Source organism: Vulpes lagopus, chromosome 4, assembly GCF_018345385.1.
Source record: "Vulpes lagopus strain Blue_001 chromosome 4, ASM1834538v1, whole genome shotgun sequence".
NCBI lineage: Eukaryota > Metazoa > Chordata > Mammalia > Carnivora > Canidae > Vulpes > Vulpes lagopus.
Window position 1 is genome coordinate 75,740,168 of NC_054827.1, and position 16,927 is coordinate 75,757,094.

The 16,927-nt window shown below is 40.2% G+C and overlaps 1 long non-coding RNA gene across 3 annotated transcripts in view; it reads left to right on the top strand.

The window, feature by feature from the left end:
* LOC121490063 overlaps positions 1-15,289 on the top strand; it is a 132,131-nt gene extending 116,842 nt beyond the window's left edge. For all 3 annotated transcript variants that reach the window (XR_005987492.1, XR_005987494.1, XR_005987493.1), the window contains 2 exons: positions 5,712-5,843; positions 13,965-15,289. This is a non-coding gene — a long non-coding RNA (uncharacterized LOC121490063). The remainder of the gene's footprint in view (positions 1-5,711; positions 5,844-13,964) is intronic.
* Positions 15,290-16,927: the final 1,638 nt, after the last annotated feature.

Below are 16,927 nucleotides of genomic sequence, written 5' to 3' on the forward strand. Positions count from 1 at the left end.
CTTGAAAAAAGGAAAAATGTCCCTTAGGTGATTTTGATAGACTATTCTTCACCCCTTGTTGATTTAGAGTGAAATGAGGACAGTGCTGAGGGAGAGGAATTAATAAAAAGGTCTCAACAGCCTGAGCGATCTATCTTTTTAAGAGGGAGGGAACTTTTACAGAAGTGAAGGAACTTTAAGATGAAGGGGTGAGCCATGATACTAAATTCTTCGGAGAAATCCAGTAGTATGAGGATGAATCTTTAATCAAAAGTGGCTCATCAAATGTAGTATTGGCATATTATAGAAGCACTGTAAATGTTTGGGTGAATGATCTTTGTAGAATTGTTTTATGTTTGAAATATTCCATGAGCCTTAAATATTTAAATCAGACAGGATTTATAATTGCACTGTTTTGGACTTCATTTTTATTTAAAAAACTTTTTATTTAGTCATGAGAGACCCACAGAGAGAGGCAGAGACAGGCAAACAGAGAAGGAGGCTTCCTGCGAGGAGCCTGATGTGGGACTTGATCCCAGAACTCCCAGGTCGTGACTTGAACTGAAGGCAGATGCTCAACCACTGAGCCACCCAGGTGCCCCTGTTTTGGGCTTTAAAATCAATGGATTTGAAAATACTTTGTTTCTCTGTCTATGGTCATTGTCTGAGAAGGGTTCTCGCTTGGGCTCCATTGTCCTGATTGTAGTGCAAAACAATCTTTGAGCCTGTTTTCAAGAGATGAGAGTCAACATCTTTGTTGTGGCCACTTCACACGCGGGCCTCCTTGTCTTTTGCCACCCATGGTTCCCAGAAGTAAGTTATTTGCCTTAGGATGATGTGGGTTGATGGAATGAATATCTGTAATTCGCAGAACTGGAATGTAATCAGCCTTTCTGGTTCTCAGGTAATTTTTATAGTCATATCAGCTTTTAAAATGATGGTTATTATTTTTTAAGTGACATAAATTTCTACCAGGCTTTCCCTGCATCTCAGGAGAGCCTGTAGATCAGGGCAGCAGTTTCCTCAGACCATGATTTGGTGCTGGTGCATCCTGCTTAGAGCATACTCAGCGCACACTGGTTTGACATCTGGCAGTCACGATTCCTGTGAGATTGGCTTCCCTGCAAATGTGCCCTGAAAGCATCCCTGCTGTGCCCCTTCTGTCCAAGTGTAAACACATCACAGGAAATGAACAAATAAAGACCCAACTTTTCTGGAAGGAATCAGGATCCCCTTACTGAGCTGGAACCCTGGGGTTTGGTGTCCAGCTTCAGGAAATTTGACTAACCATTTGGGTAGAGGCTGTTGTCTCGTGGCACCTTTGTCGCTTTCTGCTTCTAAACTCCCATGTGCTGTCCATTGCGTCTGTTCTAAGTCATCCCGCTGAGGAAGATAGCTTCAGGACCTTTAAAATCTAAAATGAGGGTTGACTTTCACTGTAGATCCATTAGTGCAGCTGGGTTTAGTTATTTACAGTTGTAAATTTGGCATTGCATTTGCTGAGAGAGGGGACTCATTTAACAGTAATCGAGGCCGTCTAAAGCTAAACAGACAAGTAATTGAATATGCATTTCCCCTTCTTTTCATACGAAGATAAAAATACCAAAATGATCAAACTAGGTATGTAACAAGGAAATGAAGACATCAGTATAAACGAGGCAAGCCTTTTCACCTCCCTCTTATTGTCTTCCCAGTCCCCTTTTTGTCCAGCCTAATGGAACACATTTTAAGTAAAAATACATGCACCGCTTTGCTTTCTGTCTGCCTCCCACCACAAACAGCAGGTCAGCCCCTCTTTCAGATCCACTTCAAGGAAGCACAGACTTGAAAACTCTGCCCCATGGTTTTGTCTGAACTGGCTGCCACTCTGCAGCACACACTGGGTCCAGTCGCTGGAGGGGTGGAACCTGAGAGGTGAGCGAGCGAGCAAGAGGGAACACGTTGCTGAGTGGGTCAGGTGGGCCTGTGTGGAAGGATATAGGTGAGCCAGAAACTAATGGGAGAAGAGGGGCCTTCGCTAATTTTGATGTGGGGACATCTTCTCTTCCATGCCAGGGTATTTGAATATTTGGCAAACAGCTGGCTGGGCTCTGGGGGAGCACCTCTTGATTCGCCTTGTCAGATGTTCCAAGATAAAATGAGGCAGCCAGCACGCCAGCACATAGCTCATAGCCTTGCAGTCAGTTTTGAATTTAGATTTGAATTGTGATAGCAATGTCATGGTGGCACATGCTTTGAGAAAGTACTTATAGAGAATAATTGAAAGATTCAGTGTGAAGCTTCTGAAAGCCATAATTTAAAGTCCCAGAAGCCTCCACATTACTTTCACCATTAAAATTTAAAGTGACAGAGGCCCAATTATGTATGGTTATTTTCTTAAATAAAATCATATTTCTACCCCAAGTGAAAGATTCATCACTGCCCACTAATCTCTGTCAGGACAACCAATCTCAGTTGCATCTTGTGTCAGCAGCGATGATGGTTCAGAGTATCCTGGGGCCAGTGAAGCGATGATGCAGAAGCAGAACTGGAAGCCCTCTGCGGAGGAGCTGGACCTGAGGAGGCTGATTTGCTTGACAGTCCCCATTGTGGATCCTTTCTGGTGACAGCTTCCACATGTAACCTAGTGCAGTAGGACTTTAATAGCATTGGAGAAGCAAAGTAGGAGGCCGTAGCACACATTTGGCAAAACCTGAATGACGTCAAAAGCTGTTAAGAGGGGGCAGCTGGTTGTAAAGCTGAATCACACAGAGGAATGGGGACTTGGAACATAACTCTAAAACCTGATAAAACAAAACAAAACTTCGGGGCCTATTGAAAGAAACGCAGCTTTCCCCACTTCTGTTAGCTCACAGCAATCAGTTTACCAGAAAAATTGTTTTGCCAGAATTTCTATGGCCATTGACCACCAGGGCTTGGAAATAGATCAGTGGGAATGAAAACATTTCTTGTTCAGAGATTTTAGTTTCAGTCAAAAGTATGGAGCCAGATTTTAGACTATGCATCTTTCCACCGATTTCTTCTTTCTGTTTGATTTTACTTTATGCTGCATTGTGACTTGGGAAATACAGTTGTAATGGTAGCCAGAATTGCGATGAAAAAATTGCACAGGGCCTGTCAAGCTTAAAACCACTGTTATTTATGAAAAACTTTATTTCTTAGGGTTCCCAGGGACAAAGGAGCATGTGAATCAACTAATATTATGATGCACGATGTTGAATGATATAGCGAGTATATCTATCTATATTGCTTAGATAGCATGTCTTATAAATAATAAATCACAATTTCTCAAAAGTTTCACAGTACGATAAAACATTTATAAATGGGTCTCGGCTCTGCTAAGTTTTGTTGTAACTTTAGCACAACAGCCCTGTGGCACCTTGCAATTTTAATTTTTGTTGCCTGGCATTAGCCCTAGATTCTTTCTACCCTTTTATAAAACTGGTACCGTGCTGTGAACTCAACTTCCCTTCCTTCATCTCTGCCTCAACTCACTGAGGCTTTTTCTGTTCCTTCCCTTTTATTCATGCCTCCATAAGAAGCATTCACTACACTTGTGTTCATGATTCTGTCACTGTGCTTAGACTCTTGCTGTAAATTATTTTGCTTCTCCCCTTTTCCACATTTGACATTTTGTTGGCCTCTTCCTTGAGAGAGAGAGAGAGAGAGAGAGAGAGAGAGAATTCCTTCCCTGTATTCCCTAACTCTATTTTCTCTTTTTCTTCTTGACTTCTTTTTTGCCTTTGCTTTCTCAGCATTCACTCTTTAACCTGTCGTAGTCTAGATTTAGCCACTACAGGTCCAACTTTCTCAAAGATTGCTCATCACTCTGCCCTAGAGAGAGAGAGCAACTTACCTAACTGGTAAATTTGGGGTGAATAAGTGGTCCAGCGTAGCCTACTGCCACCTTCCTCCTTGGAGAAGGGCCTGCCTACCAGGAGCCTACATTTTTTTTCTGAGACTGGGAGCCCACCCCAGCCCAGCACTGTGGAAATGGGTTAAATCTGTAGTGAAGACAGTTAGGCTTGTTTGGCTATTACCCCCCTCTACCCTAGTCTCAATCAGTAATTACAGATGTATCCTAGCCTCTCATCTGTTTTATTTTTATAATATTTCTTAATTTGTTTGCAATCCAGGAGAAGAAGAGAGTCTCAACTTGGGGGATTGCTTAGAAACCTAAATAAGATAGTGTGTACAAGTAGAAAGTTAGTCTTCCTTCTCAATCTCATTTTCCAGAGGCATGGCCTCTATCTCTGTTTCTGCACCTTTGAGGACCAGAAAAAAAGTTGCTGTATAGAAGCCAGGAAGCAGCCCTTACTAAGAACTAAATCTGTTGACACCTTGATCTTGGACTTCCCAGCTTCCATAACTGTGAGGAATATATGTCTGTTGTTTCAGTCACCCAGTCTATGGTATTTTGTTATAGCAACCCAAGCTGACTAATTCTTCCTGATTTTTCTATGCATATGCAAATGTATGTATAAGTATATAATAGAAATATTTTTACCTGAGTATCACGTAACAGAAATATGCATACCTCTATACTTACACCTATATATCTCTGAAACAGGTGTTTTTGTTTCATATACTCTTTCTCTATATACATTTATTTGTAGACATACACAGTTGTATTTTTCCAAAAATAGTAACAGACTCTGTATTTTGTTCTGCATCTTCCCTTTTTCACAAACACATTTTTATATTAGTAAATGGAGACATGTATTATTATTATTAATGATTTTAAAAACATTTTATTTGTGTAACTGAGAGAGAGCACAAGTAGGCAGAGTGGTAGGCAGAGGGAGAAGAAGCAGGCTCTCTGCTGCGCCCAGTTCAGGACTTGATTCCAGGACCCTGGGATCATGACTCGAGCCAAAGGCAGGAACTTAACTGAATGGGCCACACAGGTGCCCCTGTATTATTATTTTTAATGGCTGCACTGTATTCTGTGGTTTAAATGGTCTTTAATAAACCATTCCTCAACTGCTGGCGGTTTAGATCCTTTCACACTTTTGAGATTATAAACAGTGTTGCAGTGAACATGATACTGTTTTTATTTTTGTGAATTTGTGCTAGTATTTCTGTAGGACAGAGTCCTAGAATTGGAATTGCTAGATGTCTCATAAGATTTAATTGACTGGTAGTGATCAGAGACTCACGATGGGAAGGATTCTGAGAGAGCTCAGACTTTACCCCACACTCACTCTGACTTTGAAAAGTTCAGAGAATGAGACTCTATATTCTCCCCAGTAATGCCTTCCAGTGACTTGAAATTGAAATAAATTGTTAAAGAAATAGTGATAATTTTAATGCTCTGGCCAAGAGAGTTGAAAGTGAAAGTGAAAGACTGAATCCTAACATAACACTTTGGTGAGCTTGTTTTGCACACCAACCAACCAGTACAAGATAGAGGATTATCAGAGTTATGGCAGTCTCAGATATTTGGATTAATTTCCATTCATATGGTAGGAATTTTATACTTTTATACTTCATGTAGTGTAACATTGGGAAATTAGTTCACTCTGAGTGTCCAAGGCTGCAGACCCATCCTTTCAGATGGCTCAGCACACTGGCCACCTTTAGCTTTGACTATCACTAGGAAGCACATGCCTTGTTGAGTCTAACCAAACTGCAAATGATCTTAAATCTGGTTCTACCATGTACCTCACAGAGCATGGGACCTAAAAGAGTTGGGCTGTCTTTAACCTGGATTGTTTTACTTCTATCCCAAGGCTATTTCTTTTGCTGTAAGAGAGGCATACAACAGCTCATTTACAAGCTGAGCTAAAGAAGAGAAAAAAACCAAAGCATGATGCAACCAGAGAGAAGGATCCTGCCTGCTTCGGTAGCCCTGTCCAAAGCAGGTAGGATTTGTTTGGAATCTTTACAACACTGTGATGACCTAGGTGGGAAAATTCTGACTTGGCTCTCAGAGCAGACATGTGCTTGACTGTCACAACTTGTCCATTTTTCCCATTCATGGTGCACATGGAAGCATGTCTTCATTAGAAACAAGTGCAGTGTGAGTAGCAAAGATGACCATATTAAACATCCAGGAATTTTCACTTAATGTGCATATTTATACAACACTGCAGAAAAGACTAGGGCTGCCTGGCTATATTAGATCATTTCACTGCTCACCAAAGAGATTTGAAATGGACTTTTAATTATTATTGCCGATTTGCTATGGCTGTATTCCTTAATATGAACATCTGATTAGGATTAATTTTCTTTAATTGATGAATAGAGCGCTTAAAATTATAGAGTTGAACTTGTTGTAACATATTGGCATATGTATGTACTGTATTGCACTTTTTGTGCAACATGTATTAAGACTTTTTGCTGAAGTACAAATTATAGACACTTAACCTGTTTTAGTTTTGAGGTCACTGTTCTTCCTTCCTTCACCTTTGTGTGGCTTTTTACATTTGTTAATGGAGATAGAGGAGAACTAAGTGACTATTAAACTCTTTTCTATATACAGTAAAACCCATTAACATGGACCTCACTAAATTTGGAATTTATGATAATGAGAGCAGGGCTGGGTTAAAGTTTACTTTTGCATTGTCTCTGAATCAAAGCTTTGCTGAGCTAATAAATAACATTAAATACAGTTAAAGGGGGATGGCACTATTGTTTTATAAAGCAAGCTTTTCAAGCACTCTAGAAAAAGGCCTTGAAGAGAGGTAATGAGGCAGTGTGGCAAAAGGCATAGTCCAAGGACAGTGCCACTTTCTATCTACGTGACCTTGGGCAAATTACTTGGCTTTTCTGTTTCTTTTCCCTCACCTATAAAATGGAGATAGTTTACCTAATTTATGGGGCTGCTGTGAAGATTAGATTTAATGTTTAGAAAGAGTCTGATGTGAAGTATATACTTCATAAATGTCAGGTAATAACTACCTACCTAAAATAATTGGTGAGCTAATTTCAAACACCATTTTTTCACTAAAGCAACAGTCTTCCACACTTTAGAGTTTTGTTAACCTAATCTGAAGTATTGCTTTATTATTATTATTATTGATTGAAGGAAACACCCAGCACTTTGATGTGGTGATAAAGAGCTTTGGAGTCCAACACACTAAGGTTTGAAAGTATTTCTGAAATTCATTAGCTACATGTCCTTAGACAAATTACTTAATATCTCTCAGGTTTTATTTTCTAATTTGTAAAAATGGGATGATAATACCTGCTACAGGACTTTTATGAGGACTCAATGAGATAATGCATGTAGTGTTCAGCCTACTGATTTTTATGTAGTAAACTCTCAAAACATCAGCTCTTGCTATTATCATGATCTTTTGGACAACAGTCTGTACTTTACACTTTTTGTTAATTTAGACTCGTCTTCAATTCACCTAACAAATTTCACTCTTGATATAATCTCCATTCTAGATGAGGATTTTTAAATACATAAGTAAATTATAGAGAAGCAAAATGGCTATATATAGGTAGAGTGAAAGAGGAAAGAATAATATTTTAAAAGTGGAAGCACAAGGCTTTAAATTAGACTTAAATTACTGAATAATCAATTTGTGCATAATCTTTGTGTCCTTTTTGAGAGGTCTTTATATCAGTCAGAATAGAACTGTCTTCTCTCTCTCTCTCTCTGTGTATATATATACAGAGAGAATGTGGTGGACTGGTCACCAGCTCATATCATTCATTGGAGAGAGAGTAGCAGTTAAGTCCATGTTCAGTTCTATTTTCATCTTGCCTTCCCTCTGTGTTTCATAGGCTGTATAGATGAGAAATGTAAGCACTATAATGTCCTGCATAGAGACTGTAATCTATCCTCCCCTAATGACAGGCTTACACAGTTTGTCAGAATCCATCACCTTAACAGATCAGACTGAATTACTTCGATGACTGGCAAATGGGTGGTACTCATGGTGAAGTGAAAGCAGCCAGGTGTGTGTGTTTATTAAGTGCTCTTCAATAGAAATAAATGTGTTTTACTGAAAACTCTCATCCATGCTATTTTTGCAGAAGCAAGAAGTGCCCATCTTCCTTTGGGAAAACATAAGAATGATTTTTCTCAAGATTCTGAAATACTGCAATACAAATTCACAACCATAAACATGTTATAAAAATCAGGTTTTGTTTTTTTTCCCCCTATCATATGCATGTACAGTAGAGCCTTGTAATAAGAACTAGAGGGGCCAGAACCATTAATGTTGGGGCTATGTGCCTTTGACTTTCCAGGGATGCCTGATTTAAGCAGGTAATTTTTTTTAAAGTAAAGTCCGTTCATTAGGTTGACAACCAATGGTTTAACGAATAAGAATTTTCATATAAATAAATTCACAAGTCAGAAAAAACCCTTTGTCAGACCATGTTTTCCAAGATTTGGGTCAGAAAATGTGATCACTATAATGCACACAGTGTTGGTTAGTTGCATTATTCAGATCTTTATTGGAACTGCTTAATGGTTAGTTGTTAAGGTATGGCATTATGTGTCTAGATTTGGAGTATCAACAGGAATAGCAATAATACTTTTTTATTGAATTCTTACTAGGTGCAGACACTGTGCTAGAAGCTGGGGATATAATGGGAAACAAACAAAAAAAAGAGTCTCACGTTGTTAACAATCTATGAAGTAGGTATAGACAAAAACAACTTCATAGAGTGTAAATAATTTGTCCAAGTTTTGATAGGTAGTACGTGGCAGAGCTAGAATTACAGTGCTGTATTTGCTACAGCAGCCTAGCTTATGTTTCAGTTAAGAGACTTTGAAAAATAGTGGCTTAAACAAGCTAGAAGGAGCTCCTGACATTGTAGAGATGCCATATCAGCCCTGGACTGCTTAAATTTATACAATCGGGTAAAGGAAAAATAAATTTCTATTTTACTAATCAGCCATCCCTGGGTGTTGGCTTCATTCACATGTCTGAAGATACATAATAATTCTTTTTTTTTTTTAAAGATTTTATATATTTATTAGAGAGAGAGAGAGAGAGAGAGAGAGAGCGCACAAGCAGAATGGGGAGAGGCAGAGGGAGAAGCAGACTCTCCACTGAGCAGGGAGCCCAACAAGGACACAGTGCTAGATTCCAGGATGCTGAGATCATGACCTGAGCCAAAGGCAGATGCTTAACTAACTGAAGCACCCATATGCTCTCATAATGATTCTTTTTAGCACTGGGTTTTATATACAACTCTGATGAATTACTGAACACTACATCTGAAACTAATGATGTACTATAGGTTGACTAATTGAGCTTAAATTTGAAAAAATAAAGGCATTTCCTTAGATGTTGCACTTCTAACTTCTGTTCGCATTTTACTAGCTATACCTATCTGCTGGGAAGGTCTGAAAGTATATCTTTGGGCCATGTACTTCTCAAAATTCAGGAGTTCTATTAATAAAAAAGGAGAGAATAGGGTATTAAGGGACAATTGACAGTCTCTGCATCAAATGATAATTAAGAACATTGTTTCAAAATGGAGTTTTGATATAGACTTAGACAAGTGATAAATGATCTCATGACTTTGGGATATGCTTACATCCATTATACATTTACATATGATATGTGTATGATATATTTAAATACAATATGTGAGATATTATGAATAGTACATGGTTCTTCAGAGGACTCTGGTTATCTACAAATGCTAATTCAAAATTTCACAATAGAAGAGGCCCACTGGCTTTAATCTTTGGCAGAAAGCCTTGCAAAACCCTTGGGATTTATCTTGTTTGCATTCTCACTCAAAAAGATCTCAAACTCAGAGTTCTGTGTTGTAAGAGATGCATTCATAGAGAGATGGCTTTATAGAAATAAAATTACTCTGAGGTTTTGAGTGAAGCATGTATTTAATACATAAATCATAAACAACCCTGACCCTGAACTTCAGGGTTTCCTAGAATTCTTGGTCTATTCTTTTTTTTTTTTTTAAATTTATATATTCTTTTTAAGTAGGTCAATGTGGGACTCAAACTCATGATCCTGAGATCAAGAGTCACATGCTCTACTGACTGAGCCAGCCAGGTGCCCCTTCTTGATCTATACTGATAAAATTTCTACTTTTACCATAGAAAAATCAATTAACAAGTATTGAGAATATTTCTTAGGAATATACTTAGTAGTTATGTTGAGATGAACCCACAGATCCTTACTTAGGTATCTTCTGGGGCCACAGGAGGAGATAAGCACAGGGTAGACCTCAAGACCTCATAACGTTCTTGTTACCTTGGTGCTGCCCACCCCTCATCCCCCAACACCCAAGCCTAATGCAGTCTCATATGAACTTAGCTGTCCATATGGAGCTGCTTGGAAATATTGTGTCTTGCAGACAGATAGATGTCTTTGGTTCTTTTTCTTGGGTCCAACTCTTTAGGTCCTACTTTACTAGTGACTAGATGAGGCCGGAGAAAAATGAAAAAAGAAAAAAAAGTTTATGTTAGAGCTGGTCCAATTAGTTTGTCCTAAGCCTTATCTTGGGGAAGAGTTATTGGGGAGCATCTACTAAGTGGGAGGCAATTCTAGACCTGTTTCGCTTCATTGGCACATGGAAGTAGAGAGAAGCAATCTGCAGAGAGTGAGGATTCCAAGAGATGAACCCCACAAAGAGGGAACAGCCTACAGAAGTTGAAACTTTATCCTTTTTCTCCGTATACCCAAAGCTCTATCACCTATTAAGAAGTTTAGTTGAGTCCAGTAACTTGATTCAGTCTCCTTACCTCTCTTCCTTCATGGGTGTGGGTTTGGGGAGTGTATTAAGGATGGGGAGAGAGGGAAGTGGAACTTTGCTTTAAAAGACACTGTAACACATACAGGACATGGCCTTTATCCTGGTCCTCAAAGAACTAATTGTCTGGGAAGCTAATGTACATGAAACATTTAGTGAAAACCAAAGCACTTGAACTATGTGTTAATTGATTATTCGAGAAAGAATCCAGATAAGGGATAAATCAGTGTGGATTTGTTTCTTGAGGAAGGCTTTCTGGATCATGTCACAAGTGAGGTGCCAAAGGATTAAAGGAACGTATTAAGAAGGCAATAAAGAGGTGGTGAACAAAGATTCATAATGAGCTTAGAGATCAGTGAACTTATGTACCTGAGGCAGAGGCTTAATTTTGGAGACTAGGGAATGAAGTGGAATAGGATGGTGGGATACTTCAAAAATCAGGCATATTTTTTTTTAATTTTTTATTTATTTATGATAGTCACAGAGAGAGAGAGAGAGAGGCAGAGACACAGGCAGAGGGAGAAGCAGGCTCCATGCACGGAGAGCCCGACGTGGGACTCGATCCCGGGTCTCCAGGATCGCGCCCTGGGCCAAAGGCAGGCGCCAAACCGCTGCGCCACCCAGGGATCCCAATCAGGGATATGTTAAGCTATAGATAGTCAGGTGAGTTTTTTTCTTTTAAACTTAGTGTTAACCTCTAAGTTTTTATGGGACAAAGGGAGGATAAATTAATAAATTACTGGCTAATTGAATGAATGAATAAATAAATTGTATTGTAAAGACACTGTAGATATTATAACTAGCCTCTTACATAGAAATTTGTCTAAGCTGGGAGTTTGGGGTTCCTCTGCAAGATCTCAGCAACATAGGTTGCCAGGGAACAAGAGAAGTCAAGACCAGGTATCACAGCGACTGGGAGCCTGGCTGTGCTCCCGTTAGCCAGCAGTCTAGTCCTCAGTGAACAAGAAGAAGTGTTGGATCTGAGGAGATCCAGTTCAGCAGGAGATTTGGTTAACTAGAATGTGGAGAGCAGGTAAGACTGAGTCAGGAATGGTGCTGTCTTGGAATTTGGGCAATGTAATCATAGCTGGATTCCAACCGGCAGCTTGAGTTCTGGAATAGACTGGTGGACGGTGGTATCAGGGCCCTACTCAAGTAGATTGAAGTACAGGGCAAGGCACAAGGTCTTGAAGGAAAAAGGAAAGCTAGCCAGGGCAAACAGTTCAGGAGACTGGGCCAATATGTGTGGAGTTAGCAGGGCAACGGGGGAATGATGATGAAGCTGTGTGGAGTAAGCTCAGGGCAATTCAGTGCATTTGTGGCCAAGAAAGGAACACCGTTGCTGCTATCTGGTGTGGTGTGTGTGTGTGTGTGTGTGTGTGTGTGTGTGTGTGTGTGTGTGGTTGCTTCTCTTTTGCCTGCCTGCTGAAGATGCATTGAAGATCACAGCTGTGCTGAGCCTCTTAAGTAGATCCTTCAGGGGCCCTACCTCAGACAGATCTTGGAACGAATGGCTGAAGCGGAGGCCCGGTGGAGGTAGCATCACTTGGAAGGAGTTGACTACAGCACAGGAGACGGAGGCATAGCTAGGAGCCTGTCATATCCCAGGCTGAGGAGAACAGGGCTTGGCAAAGGGGTGGGGAGGACTTAGTAGAAATTCAGAAGCAAAGGGAGCTGCAAAAGACATTTCAAATTAAGAAGAGGCTTCAGTGACAAGTTTGATATAATGGATAGGGAAAGAAGAACCTAAAATGATTCCAGGTCCATTTTAAATGCTCATGTACTTTGACATTTTTGTTCCTGAGCTGAAAGGTGTTGTATTTCTTCTAAACCCAAAACACTTTTATTTGACAGAAGACAAAAACAAAAGTTATTTACAGTAGTGTTTTGCTCAAATAATTCAACGGGATAACTGTGCTTCTGCTCTAGGTTTATCTCCCAGCCACACCATGCAGAGGCTGCTCCACTCGCAGCCTCCCGATCTTGCACAAGGGGAGAATGCCAACCAGAATTCAGGAGCATGGCTCTCTCACCCTTCACCCCTCACCACCTCTATTGCTCAGCGCACCATCGGAAGGAAAAGTCCCACCCTAGTTGAGTACACTTCCAGCATCCCTTGCTATAATCATCTTCCCACACTCACACCAGACCTGGGCTCACAGACGTGGGGTGGGGTGGGAGATGCTGGGCAAACAGCAGCTTCAACTAATCTTGAAGCCTCTGTGTTCTTTCTTCCCAAGCTGAGCCTCCGGAGGGTGGGGATCCCCGATCCCCTGGGACATGCAAGGAGAGGGTGGGGTGGCAAAAGAGTGAGCCTAGGAAACTTGCCCACTCACAGAGAGCAAAGTTCCCTCTCCTTAAATAACCAATCCCCATTCCCCCAGCAATAGGCCAGGCCACTGTGAAGTCGAGTAGAGCTGACAGGTATTTTCAACTGACGTATCCCTTTGGCCTATTATTTAAAAACCCAAAGAAATGAAGTAAATTAAATCAGTGTGTTAAGGCTAAGCTTACTTGTGTGTTTGTTGGCCTTGTATCTCAACTGTGGTGGGTCTGCAGTGGGACATTTCAGAGAAAAAAGAGCCCTTGAGCAGGTGAATGGATAGAAATATTCCTTGCAAAGATGCTTTTCTTTCCTGTTCTAAGATAGTGTTGATAATGTATGTGTGCCTGAGCGTGACTGAAAAGCCTTAGGTGGGGCCTACCTGGGTCTGTGTGTGTGGCTCTCATGGGGCCTTGGTTGCTGGAGGAGATGTTTGAAGTGTTTATCCCTAACCTCTTTTACTCACCTGGTTAGTTCTGAGCCTTTGCTGACTGAAGAGCGCTCCTGTCTGGCTGCAGGGCTTCACTGCAGGGGGCTGTGTGCGGCTGTTGGTTCTCAGCCAGCCACTCTGCGGCTCCATAATGGGACATAGGCATGGACTTCCCTCTTCGTGAATGGATAGGGCTTGGAACTCAGGACAGGTTTTATTCCTATTTCTAGAGGTGAGGACAGAAAATACAGATTCCTTACCTGAATGGGAAAATTCTGTTTTCAAAATGGTACAGGTGTGTAGTATTTTTTATTTTATCGGGCTTGGGTCTATAACTGCGGTGGCATGGATTTCAAGGTCGTTATATAAGGTAAGGAGAGAAAACTCGAACCAGCCTTATTACCATAAAAGATCCTGGTTGTACTTTTGAAGGGTTGAGCTAAATAATTTTAGTGATCAGCGGAAAACCAACTGTTGTACTTCTAAAAAGTTGTTCTTAGAAAGGCTTGGATTAATGATTTGTTTCCATTTTGTTCACAGATATACTGTCTGTAGGACAGGGGTAGACTGAATACCTGCTTCACTGAATACCTGCTTCACAGCACCTTTCACATTTTCTTGTTGGAAAGTCAACCGTTGGAGAATCATCTTGTTACCATCAGCAAAAATGCAAACAAATCAAGACATTAAGAATGCCACAGTGGCCAGCAGTTAATGATGCCAGTGTTACACAAGCTTCAGCAAAGTTTTCAAGACAGTGTGCCTCACTAGCCAGGAATCAGGGAAGATTGAACCTATCCTTTTTGTCTCAGCTGTTCCTCAAATCAGTGCAACCCCTCCAAATTAATGTGAATTGAAACATGCATTGCCTTTTCAACTTAATTGAGTACTTACTATGGGTGAATCACTGCACAAAATAGGGGAGGGAAAATGAGGGAGACAAGTAAGATGTGTTTCCTGCCTTCAATGGATTTACAATTAGTTTCAGGGCACTTTTTTTTTTCCCTGCTGCTCTTAATTAAGTGTGTTTCTAAGATAGAAAACAAATGAATGGAAAAGTGTATTCTGTAAGTATTTTAAATCCCTTTAATAAAAAACAAAACAAAACAGTCTAATGTGGGCAACTCAGGACATCTTAATTCCATTTGTTTGGACTTTTGATAGGTAGGATTTATTTTATTCATTCTGTAAATATTTGGTAGACTTTAGAGATATTAACACATTAGATTTGGAATTAATTGAATTCAATTCTCCCCCCACTCCCAAGATATAGATTATCTGTTGAAAAATATATTGTGTTTGTACATTTCTTGCAGAGTGGGTAGGTGAATTACATCTGTTGTCTCTGTAGGCCTCTACCTTCTGTGCCTTAGGAGCCTGACATCATGTGAGCTATTAGCTTCGGGAAAGGGGGAGATTTGGATCAAACTTGGGAATGTTGTTCATGGACCCAGCATAGGGTTGGGATAGGGGCAAAAGAGACCTGGGCAATGACTCTGTAGGAAACTTTGGCTATTTTGGTATTCATGTGTTGTCCTCTATGCTACAAAATTACGTTTTTTTTTTTTTTTTTTGAAGACTTATTTCTGATCTGGGAATAAGTCATGATTCTTCCAGTGTTAAGATGCTAATATGACTGTAGACATTAGACATTTTATGTGGTGTATGTAACACATTTTTGTATGTATGAAGCAACAATAGACATGTCTTTGTCTTGAGTGGTGTCCATCTGAATGGAAAATGTGCCAGCTTTTTTTTTTTTAAACATCATCAACAGGCTTCTTAATTAAGCTGCCACTATATACTGCCAATAGCACTGTGTGGCATTTGAGAAATGAATTGTGAAGTGCCGTTTCCCTCTTATTGAATAAACAATGTTGCTCCATATAAAATGGATTTAAAGTGTTCTTTGAATGGGACATTATATTGCTCCCTAAAGAATTTGATGAGAATTCTCATACTCTCCCTTTTTACTTAATTTCCCAAAACTTTTATTTTGCTCCTCAGTAAGGAATAGTTCTAATTTGACCAGTGACTTAATTACATGATTCATCCTTAATAGGATGAATTGCCCTGCCCCCAAACTCCTGATACTGGATATTTGTTAATCTGAGTTATGAAACTATATTTTACTACATTGTAGGTATGTACTTCATGTTCTGGGAAATTTTTTGGAGGGACCATCTCTATGTTCCTGGAACCTGGCACAGTGCCTGGTGCATAGTAGGTATGTGTTGAGTAAACATTTGGTGGTCAAAACATGTGAAATAGCTTTTTTCTGTGATTCCTAAGGCTCTATGAAAGACAGAGGGGTCTTGCTAACAAAGTAGCACCTTCATCATTTGTAGCTCATAGTCAATCTAGTTAGGATACGACCAAATTAACTGGGTTCTTCATCTTCAGTCTAGTCCACTGGGCTGCTTAGTGGGTGTCTTGGATTCATCAGTTTAGGCCTGTGATTTGTTCTAGCATCCACTGTGCTTCCCCTGGCCCTTGGCCAGCTCAGTAGGGGTGGGCCTTTGGAGGGGCTTTTCTGCTTCTCCTCTGGTTGTCTTCCACTAGAAGAGCAGTCACTCTATTCACTGGGTATTCACGTCATGCCAGGCGCTGAGCTAAGTGTTTTACACATATCCTCTCGCTTAATTATCTCATTTAAACCTTACAGCAACCATTTGAAGTAGGCATTATCTACTGCAGAGATATGTATGTGTCTTGCTTAAGTCATGGGGATCTAAATCCAGATCTCTTAGATTCTAAAGCCTGAACTATTAACCTCTCCCCTCTGCTGCATCCCAGGAGAAATTCCCAGTGCCTGGTGGTGTGGGGGCAGATCAAATCTGGATGTAGTCCAGATTCATTTCATTTAGTATTCCCAACCAGCAAACTGTCTAACAGATAAAACCCAGCAAATCACAGTTGTTTTGAGAATGGGGGAGGGCAGAGCAATTGGGAGAAAGCAAAGTTGGAGACAAACCAATTTGAGTCAAACCTTTAGCCTTTATCTCATAATGCTTTTTTTTTAAACTTTCTTTTTTTAACATGGCCTGACACCATGTGATAAATCAAAGCCTGACGTAATTGACCCAGAATTGATCCCCAAATGTCTTTTGGGGGAACATGCTTCAACTCTGGTTGTTGATTCTGAGAAATAATTGCCACCCTAGAAAGGTAATTACATATGCCATTGTTTATACACATAATGGGCTCAGAATGCATATTCTGCACAGAGGGAAAGAATCCTGCTTGCACATTAGGGGTGTGTGCTATGTATTGTGTCAGAATGCCACAAACAGCATGTGAACTCCCTATTACTGCTTCTTTCCCTAACGTGTGCGTGTGTGCCTGTGTGCATGGAAGGGTGAGGTTAGGAGTGAGGAAAGAGATGGGCCGTGGAAGGCTGTTTGTTAAGCTGAGTGACAATGATTTCCTTTTCCTTAATTTTTTAGTTTACCAAAACATCTTCTGGATCTGATTCATTTAGCTTGGTCTGGTAAAAGGATTGT